At 39.3% G+C, this 17,501-nt stretch overlaps 1 pseudogene across 1 annotated transcript in view; it reads right to left on the bottom strand.

Moving 5' to 3' along the window:
* Positions 1-15,766, bottom strand: part of LOC308438697 (major urinary protein 20-like) — a 99,970-nt pseudogene extending 84,204 nt beyond the window's left edge. The window contains exon 1 of the transcript in view: positions 15,674-15,766. The product of the transcript in view is annotated as a major urinary protein 20-like (transcript). The remainder of the gene's footprint in view (positions 1-15,673) is intronic.
* Between the last annotated feature and the right edge of the window lie 1,735 nt (positions 15,767-17,501).

Below are 17,501 nucleotides of genomic sequence, written 5' to 3'. Positions count from 1 at the left end.
GATGATGAAACTCACCAAAGCTGCATATTCTGTAATCTACAATTCTCAAAATAAAATTTTAATATCATCAATTTTTTTGCATGGGTGGTACTCCTATATGTAGGGAATAACATCTAGTTAAAATGAATTTATGCTCTTTTTTGAGCATGTAAATGACAGTCTTTTGTGAGCAATCTTTTTTTGAAAGAGTAAAACTACTTTATTCTTTTTAATTCTTTTTTTTTTACAACTTTATTTTAAAAAACCAGAGATACATATACAGATTATTAAAAGCATTTTAGCGTAAATATATATGAATATATTTTTATCAGTACTTGATTTTTTAAAGGTGTGATAGTATGTATTAAAAACTTACTATTTACAAAGATCATAAAGTCTATGTAAAACAACATGTAACATGGAAATAGTCAAAGTTTTTTTGGTGTGTAAAGATTAAGCATAATAATTTTTAACTACCAAAAATTGCCACAAGGCTAACTACTTAGCTCTTGAGTTATTAATGATTTAAGGTCTAGGTGAACCCCACTCTGAGAGGGTGCTATCCACTTATTATTATTATTATTATTATTATTATTATTATTATTATTATTATTATTATTATTTTCTAAAAAGGACTGAGGCTTTCACTTTTTGGCCTTTCTTTTTTTTTTTAACGACTTTATTTTGCAAAACAAAGATAAATGTAAAGATTTTAAACATTTTTTGCTTAAAATTATACATTTTTGTCAGTACTGTTTTTTCAGACATTAAAATAAATTTTACATAAAACCATGTGAATATGTTTTTTAGTCAGTACTTGATTTTTTCAAGGGCTTGACAGTATGCATTGAAAACCTACTAGTTGTAATAAGTGTAAAGTACATGCAAAACAAAACGCAACATGGAAATAGTCAAAGTCTTCTTGTTTTGTGAATATATGTATATTTTTTGTTTTCTTTATTTCTTGGACTTCATACAGTCTGTGAGTTGTTTCTGGGGGAGTGCAAGCCTCTGGGGTTAGCATCCCACTATCAGTGACTGCATATTATGTCTGTTCTTTTGTGACTGGGTTATCTCACTCAGGATGATCTTCTCTAGATGCAGCCATTTTCTTAAGAATTTGGTTAAGTCATTGTTTCTGGTGGCTGAGTAGTATTCCATTGTGTATATGTACCACAATTTTTGTATCCATTCGTCTTCTGAAGGACATCTGGGTTCCTTCCAGCTTCTGGCTATTATAAATAGAGCTGCTATGAACATTGTGGTGCATATATCTTTGTTGTGTATTAAAGTGTCTCTGGGGTATATGCCCAGGCCTTTCTTTTTTAACTTTCATATGGTCTGTGAGTTGTTTCTTAGGTATTCAGAGCTTTCTGAGATTAGTATCCAATCATTAGTGCTTCATATTGTGTCTGTTTTTTTGTGACAGGGTTACCTCACTTGGGATATTTTCTACATACATTCATTTTCCTAGGAATATCATAAAGTCATTGTCTCTAATAGTTGAGTAGTACCCCATTAAGAAAATATACCACAATTTTTGTATATACACAATTTGTCCATCTACTGAAGGACATCTGGGTTTTTTCTGGCTTCTGGCTATTATAAATAAGGCTGCTATAGGCATGTGTCCTTATTGTATGTTGGACCATCTATGGGGTATATGTCCAGAAGTAGAATAACTGGATCTTCAGGTAGGACTATATCCAACTTTCTGAGGCACCACCACACTGATTTCCAGAGTGGTTGTACCAGCTTACAACTCTACCAACAGTGGAGGAGTGATCCTCTTTCTCAGTATCCTCAACAGCATCTGCTGTCATCTGAGTTTTTTATCTTAGCCATTCTGACTGGTGTGAGGTGGAATCTCAGGGTTGTTTTGATTTGCATTTCCCCGATGGCTAATGATATCGAGCACTTCATTAGATTCTTCTCAGCCATTTGATATTCCTCAATTAAGAATTCTTTTTTTTTTTTAGCTCTGTATCCCATTTTTAATAGGATTGTTTGATTCTCTGGAGTCTAATTTCTTGATTTTTTGGATATGTTGGATATTAGACCTCTATCAGATGTGGGATTTGTAAAGATCTTTTTCCAATCTGTTGGCTGCCATTTTGTTTTCTTGACAGTGTCTTTAGCCTTACAGAAACTTTGCAGTCTCATTAAGTCCCATTTATAGATTCTGGGTCTTAGAGCACAAGCCATTGGTGTTCTGTTCAGAAAAGTTTCCCCTGTTCCTATGTGATCTAAGATTCTTCTCATTTTCTCTTCTAAGAGTTTCAGTGTACCTGGTTTTATGTGAAGATCTTTCATCCACATGAACTTGAGCTTTGTACAAGGAGATAAGAAAGGATCTATTTTCATTCTCCTGCATGCTGACTGCCAGTTGATCCAACACCATTTGTTGAACAGACTTTTTAAATTGTATTTTTCATTTCCTTTGTCAAAAATCAAGTGACCATATGTGTAAGAGTTCATTCCGGATCTTCTATTCAATTCCATTGATCTACCTGCCTATCTCTGTAAAAGTATCCTGAAGTTTTTTACATAATTGCTTTGTAACATAGCTTGATGTCAGGGATAGTGATTCCCACCGAAGATACTTGTTGTTGAGAAAAAATTTCACTATTCTAGTTTTTTGTTATTCCAGATGAATTTGTAAATTGCTCTTTCCAACTCTATTAAGAATTGGGTTGGAATTTTGATTGGGATTGCATTAAATATATAGATTGCTTTAGGTAAGATGGCCATTTTTACAATGTTGATCCTTCTAATCCATTTGCATGGGTGATCTATTCATCTTCTGAAATCTTCTTCAATTTCCTTCTTCAGAGATTTGAAGTTCTTGTCATACTTCACTTACTTAGTTATTAACACCAAGGTATTTCACATTGCTTGTGACTATTGTGAAGGGTATATCTTTTCCCTAATTTCTTTCTCCACATGTTTGTCCTTTGAGTAGAGGAAGGCTACTGATTTGTTTGAGTTAATTTTATATCCAGCCACTTTGCTGAAGTTGTTTATCAGCTACAAAAGTTCTCTGGTGGAATTTTTGAGGTCACTTAAGTATACTATCATATCATCTGCAAATAGTGATATCTTTATTTCTTCCCTTCCAAATTATATATCTTTGATTTCCTTTTTCAGTCTAATTGCTCGGGCCAGAACTACCAATATTATCTTGAATGGGTAGGAGGAGAATGAACAGTCTTGTCTAGTCCCTGATTTTAGGCAGATTGCATCAAGTTTCTCACCATTTAGTTTGATATTGGCCATTGGTTTGCTGTATATTGCTTTTCTTATGTTTAGGTGTGGGCCTTGGATTCCTGCACTTTCCAAGCCTTTGAGCATGAAGGGGTGTTAAATTTTATCAAATGCTTTCTCAGCATCTAGTGAGATGATCATGTGGATTTTTTCTTTGAGTTTGTTTACATGGTGGATTACGTTGATGGATTTTCGTATATTAAACCATCTCTGCATTTCATGGTGAATGATTGTTTTGATGTGTTCTTGGATTCGGTTTACAAAAAATTTTTTGAGTATTTTTGCATTAATGTTTATAAGGGAGATTACTCTGAAGTTCTCTTTCCTTGTAGGGTCTTTGTGTGGTTTATATATGAGAGTTATTGTAGCTATGAAGAATGAGTTGGGTAGTGTTCCATCTGACTCTATTTTGTGGAATAGTTTGTAGAGTATTGCTATTAGGTTGTCAATAAATGTCTGATAGAATTCTGCACTGAACAGATCTAGTCTTGAGCTGTTTTTGTTTCGCAAGCTTCTGATAACTGCTTCTATTTCTTTAGGTGTTATGAGATTGTTTAGATGGTTTATCTGGTCCTCATTTAACTTAGGTGTGTTGATATCTGTCTAGAAATTTATCCTTTTCCTCCAGATTTTCCAGTTTTATTGAGTATAGGCTTTTGTAGTAGGATCTGATGATTTCTTGAATTTCCTCAGTTTTTGTTGTTATGTCTCAACTTTCATTTCTGATTTTGCTAATTTGGATACTCCCTCTTTGCCCTTTAATTAGCCTGGCTATGGGTTTATCAATCTTGTTAATTTTCTCAAAGGACTAGGCCCTGGTTTTGTTGATTCTTTGTATGGCTCTTTTTGGTTCTTCTTAGTTGATTTCTGCTCTGAGTTTGATTATTTCCTGTGTCTGTTCCTCTTGGTTGTATCTGCTTCTTTTTGGTCTTGAGCTTTCAACCATGCTGTCAAGTTGCTAATGTGTGCTCTCTCAAGTTTTATTGGAGGCACTCAGAACTATGAGTTTTCTTTTCAGTACTGCTTTTATTGTATCCCATAGGTTTGGGTATGTTGTGCTTTCATTTTCATTAAATTCTAGAAAATCATTAATTTCTTTCTTTATTTCTTCTTTGACCATGCTATCATTGAATAGAGCATTGTTCAGCTTCTATTTGTATGTGGTCTTTTTGTTGTCATTGTTTTTATTAAAGACCAGCCTTAGTCCATGGTGATCTGATAGGATGCATGGGAGTATTTCTATCTTCTTATGTCTATTGAGGATTGTTTTGTGACTGACTATATGGTCAATTTTAGAAAGGTGCTATGAGGTTCTGAGAAGGATGTATATTCTTTGTTTTATGATGAAATGTTCTGTAGATGTTTGTTAATTTCAATTGGTTCATAACCTCTGCTAGTTTCACTGTGTCTCTGTTCAATTTCTGCTTCCAGGATCTGTCCATTGATGAGAGTGGGGTGTTGGAAGTCTTCCACTATTATAGTGTGTGGTGCAATGTATGTTTTGAGCTTCAGTAGGGTTTCTTTTATAAATATGGGTGCTCTTGAATTTGGAACATATATGTTTAGGATTGATTGTTTTTCTTGATAAAATTTTCCTGTAATGCATAAAAATTGACCTTCCTTATCTTTTTGATAAATTTTTGTTGAAAGTCTACTTTAATCAATATTAGAATGGCTACTCCAACTTGTTTCTTGGGGCCATTTGCTTGGAAGTTTTTTTTCCCCCAGACTTTAACCCCAAGGTATTGTCTGTCTTTGTCTCTGATATGAGATTCCTGCATGCAGCAAAATTCTGGATTCTGTTTATGTATCCAGTGTGACAGTCTATGTCTCTTTATTGGGGAATTGTGTCCATTTATGTTAACAGATGTTAAGGAGTAGTGATAGTTGTTTCCTGCTGTTTTGCCATTAGAGGTAGAATTATGTCTGTCTTTCTTCTTCTTCTTCTTCTTCTTCTTCTTCTTCTTCTTCTTCTTCTTCTTCTTCTTCTTCTTCTTCTTCTTCTTCTCTTTCCTTTTTTTTGGTTAGTATTTTCTTGCTTTCTCTAGGGTGTAGTTTCTCTACTTGTGTTGGGTTTTCCATCTATTTTCCTTTGTAGGGCTGGATTTGTGGACAGATATTCTATAAATTTTGATTTGTCCTAGAGGATCTTGGTCACTCCATCTATGGTGATTGAGAGTTTTGCTGGATATAGTAACCTGGGCTCTCATTTGTGTTCTCTTAGAGTTTGTATGATGTCTGTCCAGGAGCTTCTAGCTTTCATAATCTCTGTTAAGAAGTCGGGTGTAATTCTGATTGGTTTGCCTTTATATGTTAAATGTCCTTTTTCCCTTACTGCTTTTAGTATTCTTTCTTTGTTTTGAACACTTGGTCTTTTGAGTATTATGTGTCAGGAAGAATTTCTTTTTTGGTTCAATCTATTTGGGGTTCTGTAGGCTACTTTTGTGCTCATGGTCATCTCATTGTTAAGGGTAGAGAAGTTTTCATTTACGATTTTGTTGAAGATATTTACTGTGCCTATTAATTGATATTTTTCTCCCTCTTCTATTCCTATTATCCTTGGGTTTGGTCTGCTCATTGCATCCTGAATCTCCTTGACATTTTGGGTTAGAAGCTTTTTGGTTTTTGCATTTTCTCTGACTTTTTGGTCTATGTTATCTTTGCTCCCTGAGATTCTCTCTTCCATCTCTTGTTGTCTATGGTTGATGCTTGCATCTGTGACTGCTGATTTCTTTTTAGATTTTCTATCTCCAGGGATGTCTCTTTTTGTGTTTTCTATATTGTTTCTATTTTCATTTTCAATTCCTTTCCCATTTGGTTGTGTTTTTCCGTAGTTCTTTGAATGATTTTTGTGTTTCTTCTTTAAGAGCTTCTATTTGCTTATTTGTGCTCTCCTGTGATTGTTTAATGAACTTATTCATGTGCTTCTCCAAGGTCTCCATCATCATTGTGAAGTATGGTTTCCAGTCTGAGTCTTCTTTTTCTAGATTTTTGGAAAATTCACTACTTGCCATGGTGATAGAGCTGGGTTCTGATGTTGCCAGGCTGTCTTGGTTTCCATTGCTTACGTTCTTTTGTTTTCCTCTTGCCATCTTGTTATTTGTGATTATACATGGTTTTGTGTCAGTGACTGGTGCCTCTCTCTCCCATGCATCTGAGAGCCTATGAGCTCAGGAAGAAAATTGCTTCTGAGTGTTCGGCTTTTGGTGGAGAAGCAGTGAGTTCTGGTAGCAGTGACTCAGCTCTCTCTTTGTGGGTTCAGGTGTGTAAGCTCTTGTGAGGCTGTACTGGAAGCTCAGTCCTTTGCTCACAGGTCTTGAGTACTACTCGCTGGAACCCCGCTCTTTCTCTAGGCCCAAACAGACCCTTTTCCAGAGAGCACAGTACTCTCTGCTCTTTGAAAACTACTGGTGTGCTTTCCTATGTGTCAGGCTCACTCTGTTCTCTGTGAAAAAGCACCGAGGACCTGATCTTCCATCACTGCCTTTTCCCAGCAGAAAACAATTCTCTCTGACACAGTCCCAGGCACCACTGCAAACAAAGCATTCTCTGTACTCTGGGTACTGATGGCGCAGCCTCCCCAGGCCTGTGCCCCAGGTTATTTGCTGGTCCAAATGGAAGAGCGCATCTGTGTCTGTTCCACTATTCCAATCTCTCCACTAAGATCCCAATACTCTCTGACTATGGGCCTGAAAAGATCCTTTGCCACAAGCACCACCACCAAGCACTTTCTGTGCTCTGGGTGCTCATGGTGCAGACTCACCAGGTTCGTCTCCTTTTTCTTTCTTATCTTACTTCTCATTTTCTTCTGCTATGAATTCCCCTCTCTTTTTCCTTAATTTCTATTCAGTTGCCTTTTCTCTCCATCCTATCTTTATCCCGCATACTCTTACTTTCTCAACAACTTGCACTAAATCTTAAAACGACTTTTTTCATAGTCTCTCTGGCCTCTGAAGCCTTTTTTCTGACACCTCTATTGGTCTATGAAGGACATAGTCACAATAGACTTGTGCTCTTTGCTTCTGGGTTAATTGGCCCAATGCCTCTGTGAGCTGCTGTAGAAAGGCTAAGGGTGACTTGTCTGGTCCCTGCTTAACCTCATGTATCTTTGTCAAATTGGTGGGTCATCTTTCAAATCCCTTAAGATCTGCAAAACGAAGCCTGATGTAGAAGGTAGGGCTCCTTAATCTTCTAGCAAACTGAAGTTTCAGCCAGGCCTAGTCAGAGAAAATTCTGCATCTATGTCCACAGGCACAAGGGAGGAGCAACCATCTGCCCCCTTGACATTCTTTCGAGCCTCAAGGACTATACACTGTTTTTCCTCTATGTTAAATAGGACCTGGAGCAGCTCCTGGCAGTCATTGCAGACTGGTTGGTGGGAGAATAGGAGTGACTCAGGTAAATTAGTCAAGGCCTGCAGGTTCTAGAGAAAGAGTTATGAGTTTTCCAGTTATACAGACCAGCCGAAGAAAATGGCCATTATTGTAGGGGTCGTAGGGCCCCAATCATCAGGAGGACCATAAGCTCTGAGGGGCAAGATATGTGACTGCACAGTAGTTGTGCCATGACAACTGCAATTCCCCTTAACTGCCCCTCCCTTGGTACAGGCATGCCTTGCCTTTGTTGGACTGGAGGAGCAGAGAAGCCCCCTTGGGGTCCTGCTCCTGGGTCTGCCTGGGAGGGAATAGAGGGTAGATTAGAAGGAAGTGAGTCAAGAAGGAGGAGGTAGGCATCTGTGGCTGGTAGGACCTCCTTCTTTGGTGATAAACAGCCACGTGGAAAGGTAACCTTAGTAAAAGAGCTGTGATTTTAGTTTTTTGGCCAGTGCTGACCCTACCAAGCACTGCTGCCACTACCCAAATGCCCACTATCTGGCTCCAGTTAAATACCTAACTCTGCCCTGCACAGCTCCACTTGGAGCAGTTGTACTGGTTCACAACTAAAGGCAGCAGAGACAGTGGTTTCTTTCTTTTCTTCCTTCCTTCTTTCTTTCTTTCTTTCTTTCTTTCTTTCTTGCTTGCTTGCTTCCTTCTTTCCTTCCTTCCTTCCTTCCTTCCTTCCTTCCTTCCTTCCTTCCTTCCTTTCTTTAACAAAAACCAAAACTTCTCTCCTTATCAGAGTTTGAGCTGAGAAGGCAGGCTTGTCCCAACTTCTGTACGTAGGAAAGCAAATCTCACAAAGCCCTCTGCTAGACAAAACAGACATAGCAGGCATGGTCAGACCCCCTCCTCATGCAGAGAGCAATGAGGAGGTGCTGAAGTGAAGAAAGGAGAGAGGGAGTCTACACCACAAGGGAATGTCAGCTTAACTAGGATGTTAAACAGGGTAGATGCGTTCTATCCCATGTTCAAAAATAATGTCAGCCCAAGTCCAGATACAAAAAGGAAAACAGAAAGGAAAATTCGGATGCAACACTATCATGAATGTGCAAGGCCACACAGACACAACAGAAACCAAAACAAAAATCTTAGGTGTCCTTGACACAAGCACCCAAGTCCTCAGAAAATGAACAAAACAAACAGCACCAAAACAAGGTGTCCTACACATGATTTTTCTACAGAAGCCTGATACTTCCCATAGCAGAAGGCAGCTCATCCAAGCTGCCACTGGGTGAAGAAGGACCTACTCTATTCTACTTCCCAGTGGAATTCTGAAGCATCCTCTAGCTTCCTGTGGCCTGTGATGTTCTGCCACATCTGTGCATCATAGTGACAACACAGGGTCTCTCCAAGACCACAAACCTGAGACCACCATGGCTTGGTTTTGCAATACCTGAGACATCCACTAAGGGACTCACTCTGCTTGGATCTTGGTCTTGCAAACAGAAAGCAGATGCAGACAACAAAGAACAGAGACAACAGAAAACAGAAAACAGAGAAATACACAAAATACACAGAACTGCTCAAGCATACATCTGATTTCTTCACCAAATGTGGATCTGGGGAAAGAGCATTCCTGAACAACAACAAAATGTAAGACTCCCCCCAAGGTCTAAGCCTCGGCGCACCGCCCCCACAGAACACAATTTATGACAGATCCCTGCAATGGCAAGAGTTTTATTTTTGATCCCATCTTTACTAATAACACCAAGAAAACCCCCATTTTCCAAATTAGCATAATCTTTAGTTGGAAACCAGAAAAGGTTGTATCTTGCAATCTCCCCAGAGAAATAATATCACCATAAAAAACTCAACATTACACCCATTTTGAAAAGTAAAACCATATAAAACAAATGAATAAACTAAAACACTGTATGAGTCTATTCTCTGGACTCTTATAGCTTCTATAAAATATGTCTGTATTCACTCTGCCTGGTGTACCAACTTCCATTTTTTAATAACTCTTAAACTGGCAAATATCAAAACTTTCCACTTGGAGTAAGTGACTATTTTTTTCTATCCTAGTCCTGAAAATATTGGTGGAAATCCTCATATGCAAAAGACTTTGTCTTCCGTTTCCTTTCATATTACACACAACACATCAGCTCACAGGAAGTGATTGTAAAGATGTCAGGTCTTCCTTGACTGCAGACTCACTCCCACTTTGCTCAGTCCCTGCTTCAGCATCCTAAACTGAAGCAGTCCACATGATGTCTGTGTGGTGAGAATCTTGGTTTAACAGCAGATAAGACAGCTGCTGGGGGCTTGGAGGACACTTGGGGAAGGTAGTTATGATTCCTTTACTCAGGATTGTTGTTCCAGACATCTTCAAAATGGCCACCATCAAATTAAGGGACAGGAAAGGAAGGTAGACAGGTCACAGATACCAACCAATAAAATTCTGTGCGTAAATTCCTTTTGAGTTTGGTTATCTATACATGGAATGACTTCATCTACATTTGGAGGAATTTGTGTTGAGAAAAGAAATTCATGCCTGGCCTTTGACTATGCATGCAGCCCTTAATCAGGGCAAATGGGAAGTAGGAATCGGCAGAACCTGTGCTCAGAGACATGGGTGAGGTGAAAAGAGGACACTGTCCTTGACTCTCCTCTCACACTGTTGTATGTGGACCAGTTCATGACCTTAAGGATCAATAAGAAAAGAACCAAGGTACAGAGTGAGTACAGGAACAGATAATGAAATCCAGCCTCACTGAGCCATATTTAACTATGATTAGGTTTGTGTATGGGTGTGTGTGTGTGTGTGTGTGTGTGTGTGTGTGTGTGTTTGTGTGTGTGTGTGTGTGTGTGTGTGTGTGTGGTCATATGAGTGTGTGTGCATTGGTGCAGGTTTGTATTGTTATACATATGTGTGTCTGTGTGTGTGTGTGTGTGTGTGTGTGTGTGTGTGTGTGTGTGTGCCAGATATCAACCTTGAGTGTTGTTTGCCAGAGTTTGTGCATTACATTTGGTAACCAGGTCTGTCTTTACTCTGGCACCCAGTAGGATAAGCTAGAGGCTGGCTGGCCAGGCAGCAAGCTAAGCTCAAGGAATCTGCCTGACTTTATTTACCCACTGCTGGTATTACAATCATGAGATACTATTCTACCTCATGCTCCACCAAGTTCAATTCCTTATGTGGATTCTGGAGATCAAACTCAAGACCTCACACTTGCACATCAAGCTCTTTATCAGTTAAGTTGCTGTCCCAGTCATGGGGGCCTTTTTGATATAGCAGTCTAGCTAAACATTGTGAGGTTTAAAACCAGGCCTTTCCTTCACCTTAAACTTATGCCTCAAAGGCACTTGGAGAAATGGGAACCTTCTAATTGTCTCTCGAAGTTCAGATTAAAATTTGAATACATTCTTAATTGTGTCCCTACCAAATACACAGCCCCAAACAAAACATCGCATTTATTGCTTACATTGCTGCTTCCAAATCATGAAGTAACCTATGTTTTGTCTTAAAATCTTAATAACACCCCATTAAAGGCCACTTGGAGCATATTTGAAAGCAAAATAATTTTGAGTTCCCTAGTACTACAGAGAGGGGGAAGGGTAGGAGAAAGGATGGGAGAGAGGGAGAGGGTAAGGGCGAGATTTCAACATAATTAGGTTGCTTTTTCAACAGTGTTTTGTTATATTATAGCAAACTACTTAAAGAACATGATTCAGTCATCCTGAGCTTGAATATCATATAATCTCTTGATCTAGGGACCAGAGTATGTTATGGGGAGCTAGGGAAGCTTATCTCCTTATCCATTGGGTCTCTAATGACCAACCCCCAACCACCACCCCCCACGCTATGTCCTGAAACATGTTGAGCAGCCATTGCCTTAGAAACAGGTGACTCCCCATGCTCTGTTGAAAAGAGACTCTATCGATGGAGAAATCTTGCAGAAGGTCTCTAGTTCCCATGGTCCCTAAAAAGCTATTGAAACAGGCGTGCTCAAGCAGGCAGTCATCAAGGGTCCTCATGAGTTCTGATGAGGCACTCAAGAGAGCCTCATCAAGGGCTTGGTACGGCTGCAGAGGTGGCAAAATTCTGGGACCCAGGTTAAATTCTAGGACATGAGGTAGGATCTTGGGCACAGGACTAAGGAGGTCCCCTCATTCACTCACTGTCAGCCCTATATTTCCCTGGACACAGAGACATACATCTAAGTGCGAAGTAATCATTTATTGAACAGGAAGGTAAAGAAAATTATGAGAATTGTCATGAGTGTGGCAAAGAGAAAGTTAAAGAAAGTCTTTGATTCTTGGTGAGTTGTCCTCAGTAGATATGGAAGAGTTTGGAGAGACAAAAATTGCACTTTTCTCTGAGGTGAAAAAAGGCAGATCACAGAACTTGTTAGAGGATGCTGTGTGGACTGGAAGGGATGATGCTGGAGTCCTGGTGAGACGTTTCCACTAAGCGCTGAGTAAGCTAGGAAGAAAGAGTACAGAAAGTCATTAAGTACTTCCTGATTTCAATACAGAGAGACATCCTATTATATAAAACAAAGAATGAAGATATAAATTGTCCCCTGCAATCTAACTGATATTGTTGCCAAAACACAGGTATGAAAGGCATAGAATAAATGATGGTTTCCTTGTGAATTGCATATGAAAAATAAAGAAACAGAAGGTCTGAGGCTTCCTTCCACAACCTTTGGCATAAGAAATTCTGAAGAATGTTCAGGAAATTGAGGAACAATAATAACAGATTTGCCTACTTTTAACGACTTTCAAACATCATCTGAGTGAAATGTTGGACTAAATGGGAAAGAGGGGTCAGAGGAGTCTGCTTTCAACACCTGATGAAAAGTGGGAAACAGACACCTCCACTTCCAGATAGGAAGCCAAGGTTGTATGGAGTTCAGATGAGTGGGGTGGAGGAGAAACACAGACACTGAGGAGACACTGTATTCACATCCTTATACTCCCTGTTTATTTCAAATTTTGAATCTTAATATTTCACGCATTGTCAGGCCTTTTTTTTTTACATAATCATAAAGCAACTATGTAAAACTCACATCCTTGTTTTCTTGCCTAATTGCTTGGTTCACTACACTTCAGAGATCAAATGAGGACCAGATCCCAAATCCAGATAGTCCAAAGCCCATTTTCAAGCTCTCCTCATAGATTTCTTATCCAGTTATATTTATTGTAATTTGGGGACACAATACTAATGCTTTCTAAAGGGGTCTATGCCTACACCCTTCTTGCTTGCACTGGAGATTGCCCACCTGGAGGCTCAGGACTGTGTTCCATCCTGGGCCACGAGACAGCGATCTGTAGAGTGAGAACAAAAACATACTCAGGTGCCAGGTCCACTTTATTTTTCCAAGAGAAAATGAGATGCCAATCCAAGTTTAAACAAATGGCTGGTATCCTATCCATTGGAGTTGTTTCTTCTATGATATAATATTTAAGAGGAGAAAAATAAGTGAGTCTTGACTTACTAGTCTTGGTTAGGTCAATAATATTTTCCCTAATGATTCCATGCTCCTCACACAGTTCTATAAACTTTTCCTTGATGTCTGAACTCAGGTCTGGTTTTCTGCCTGTGAAAAGAGCAACCATGAGTGTAACAGCTGTATTGTATGTATTGACCACGGAACTGAGTGAGGGGTCAGGGGACCCCCCATAAGAATGAGACAATGGTTGGCAACCTAATTGACAGGCCCCGGTATGATCTGCCCGGTATCTAGCATCCATAGAATACCCCTCTGGCACACTGAGAGATTTCAAAGTGCTTTCATCACTACTCTAAGGAGATGATAAAAGTGAGCATCAGTCTTTATGTGGTGAGAAAGGAGCTGGACCAAGCTGGGAAGACCATATTAAAGCTAGAGTGTTTCTTCTTTTCCAACTCTAAGAATAGCATCTGTGTGAAAATACTTTACCGTAGAGCTTCATCAGCTGGAAGGTTTCCTCCCCCTTGACATTAGTGACATGAAACATGATGTAATTATCATAGTCGGTCATAAGTATGTAAAATCTGTTCTCTCCGTCATCTGTGGAGAAAATGGAACATAGCTCAGAAATTCGTTGGTCAGCAGGAAATAATCAAACCCTTTGCCTGTTCTACCACAAACATCAAAAGCATTAAAATACATATCCTGGAAGTGATGTGTGAAATGTCTGATGTTTTCTATCTGGAGCTTTCTGGACTTCATTAGTAACTGCTAAGAAAAGAGGCTCTGAGAGGACGGCCATGAGTGAACAGTCAGCCACAGCAGCAACACACTCTCATCCTGTCTTTTATAAGGTTGCTGCACCAAATATCTGCTGCTACAACCCGAGTGCTGTGGTCCAGTGCTAACCACCAGGCAGCGTCAGACAGATTCCATCTCACCGTACTCACCCACTGGCCTGCCACCAGGTCCTAGTTATTAGATGTCCCCCATGACCCTGGCTAAATGAACAATGTCAGGAAGTGATTGAGATTCTGAAAGGGGTTGGGGTGAGTTCAGTAGCAGAAAGTTTAACAAGCAGGTAGAAATTCCTGAGTTCAACCCCCAGCACAACACACACACACACACACACACACACACACACTAATGGTATTAGGGTTTACTAAATTCCTTGTGCATAGATATATCAAATTTTTATATACTTACAAGTGATATGATATTCACCAGGCTTTTCTGTCTTGTCAGCCACCAGAAACAGTTCGGTACACTCTCCGTTAACCCTGTGGACAGAGTAAGCTCCTGCTTAAGGGAGTTTTGATCTGGCTGGTTTCTTCACCCTCTACCCTACACTGATCCCCAGTTTCTGATTTCATTTAACTTTTGTATATTTTCATAAAATTAGCAAAAGGCTGTTATTTATGTTATTCCATTTATATCTGATACCTTAGCAACCACAAATTTGCCAGTTATTAAAAAATGAAAAGGAAAACGACCTTCACTTCACATGCCTATTCTGACTGTTACTGCTTCCAGGTTTCTCTAGCACTGTGCGTCAGACACTGCTGTGAAGGACCAGCCACACATCCACCGTCTGGCTCAAATTAGCGCTTTGCTAATGCTGCCTACCATGGCTTCCAGGGCCACAGAGGATTAATATCATCTCTTTTTACTACAGGAAAAATGCAAGTAGAAGGGGTGGATTTCTTTGGCTAACAACTAGTAAAAAATGTAATTCATGATCACATAATTTTAACTTGTGATTTATTAATATATTAATAAATGCCATTTCAGAAGTGTCTCTTACCTTTACTTACCAAACTCTTAGTGAATTAATTCCTGTCACCAACTCTTGACTCTGACTTTAGCAAAAATCCTGGTTATGAGATAACGGTTCTGTGTTTCTTGGAGTATTCTAATTTTGGATAAAGACTCAATATAACTCTACACATATATATATGCTGTGAGCAGCATTGTTACCCCAACCCCATGTGTCTGTGTGTGTCTGTGTTGCCAATCTCTCTCTCTCTCTCTCTCTCTCTCTCTCTCTCTCTCTCTCTCTCTCTCTCTCTCTCTCTGTGTGTGTGTGTGTGTCTGTGTGTGTGTGTGTGTGTGTCTGTCTGTATAAGCATGAAACCATACCTGGCTTTTGTTTCTTTCTCATCTAAGAGCAACTCACTTACACAGTGTGGAGTTTAAAAGCTAAGGAATTCTCCAGGACATGAATGTTCTTCATAAAAAGTCTCATGCTGCCATTTTCTTCTATGTTTTCCCTTTTCTCCGAGGCCGTGAGAATAGAAAACCAATCCCCATTAATCTGTAACAGATAAGCAAATGGTTAAGAAGGATGGACAGGGATACCACACCGACATGTTTCCACTTAAACTCCAGTCTAAGGGCCAGGGCCTGAGCACAGGGATAGAGATCACATGAGTTGTCACCATACTTAACATTCTGTCCCTGCCTCTCAGTGAGAATAGAAGTCCCCAAACATTGTTAGATCAGAATAGCACACAAGTGGTCATTCTTCAAGATCTGAAGCCATTCATCTGTCTAATAGATTGGAGCACTATACCCATCCCCTCAAAGAACCCACTTGGCTTCAGGAGTTCTCCAGAGCACTCTGAGTCAGAAGTTACTATCTGCTAAGCCTACCTTTTCTACATTAAAGATGTTTCCCACAGAACTGCCTTCTGCATGGACACAGATTAGGGTTAGTCCCAAACACAGCAACAGCAGCAACTTCATTTTGGTAGGGAATAGAATTGTCTCTGTCAGGACCGAGTCTCTCCAGTGATGGCTACTACGCTCTACTCCCTAGATTCTTTGCTCACCCTTATATACTCTCTGGGTTCATTTTTTTTTCTTCCTCCCATATGTGTCTCTTCTACTTCCCTCCGGCCTTGAGGAATGCTTACTCATTTATTGATGTGAGCCCAAGGATTCTTCCTGCCCTTTGGCAATCTTATCTCCCATGGATTGACCTAGTTGCCTTACATTTTGCAAAACATACTCCTAAGAAAATCAATGGATGTTCTAGGAAACCAGATGATACATTGGATCTGGCTTGGAATCAGAAAGCCAGTTGTGGAGGAGGTGGGGACTGAACTGACAGGTCAAGTGTGTATAGAATCTTTGCTTTAAGACTTGAGTGTAGTGTGGAAGAATCTGAATTCCTCATTTTTATTAAAAGATTTGTTTATATTTTATGTGTTTGAACACTGGTTTTGCATGTTTATCTGGGCACCATGCACATACCTGGTGCAGTGGAGGTCAGAGAAGGAGTCAGATACTTTGAAACACGTTCTTGCTGAGGACCCAGGTTCAATTCCCAGCACTCACATGGCATCTCACAACTGACTCTAACTTCAGTTACAGGAAATCACACACCCTCTTTTGGCCTCAGTGGCCTCCTGTACAGATGTGGTGCAAATAAACTAATTCAGTATCATACATAAAAATCATAAATCTTAATATCAAAAAATGTATAAAGAAGAATCTTCTGACCCTCCAACCTTTAAACGGATATCATTGGCCTCAGAATCCAAACTGCTAAGTTATTAGTCAAGTTGCATTATCTGTTTACCTTAGCAAAGGTTAGGCTTCAACTGATGACATCATGACATCATTAAAGAAAAAAGGCATTCTTTTTTTTTAATTGAACAACTTTATTTTAAAAAACAAAGATAAATGTACACATTTGATGCAGTTTTGCATAAAAGTATATGAATAGATTTATGTCAGTACTTGGTTTTCTTAAAGGTTTGATAGTGTACATTAAGATCTTACTAGTTACAATGAGCATAAAGGACATGTAGAACAAGATGTAACCTGGAATTAGTGAAAGGTTGCTTTGTGTGTAAAGATTAAGCATAATGATTCTTCATTTTCTTTTCTTATTTTTTTTGGCCTTTGTTTTTTCTTGAATTTCATATAGTCTGTGAGTTGTTTCTGGGGTGTTCAGAGCTTTCTGGAGTTAGTATCCCATTATCAGTGGCTTCATATTATGTCTGTTCTTTTGTGACTGGGTTATCTCACTCAAGATGATATTCTCTAGATGCAGCCATTTTCTTAAGAATTTCATATAGTCATTGCTTCAGATAGCTGAGTAGTACTCCATTGTGTAAATATACCACAATTTTTGTATCCATTCATCTACTGAAGGACATCTGGGTTCTTTCCAGCTTCTGGCTATTATAAGTAGGGCTGCTATGGACATTGTGGTGCATGTGTCTTTGTTGTATGTTGGAGCTTCCCTGTGGTATATGCCCAGAAGTGGAATAACTGGGTCTCCAGGTAGTACCATGTCCATTTTTCTGAGGAATCGCCAGACTAATTTCCAGAATGCTTGTACCAGTTTACAACCCCACCAACAGTGGAGAAGTGTTCCTCTTTCTTTGCATCCTTGCCAGCATCTGCTGTCATCTGAATTTTTGATCTTAGTCATTCTGACTGGTATGAGGTGGAATCTCAGAGTTGTTTT

Source organism: Micromys minutus (assembly GCF_963924665.1).
Source record: "Micromys minutus genome assembly, chromosome: 28".
Lineage (NCBI taxonomy): Eukaryota > Metazoa > Chordata > Mammalia > Rodentia > Muridae > Micromys > Micromys minutus.
This window is presented reverse-complemented; position numbering and strand designations above follow the sequence as displayed.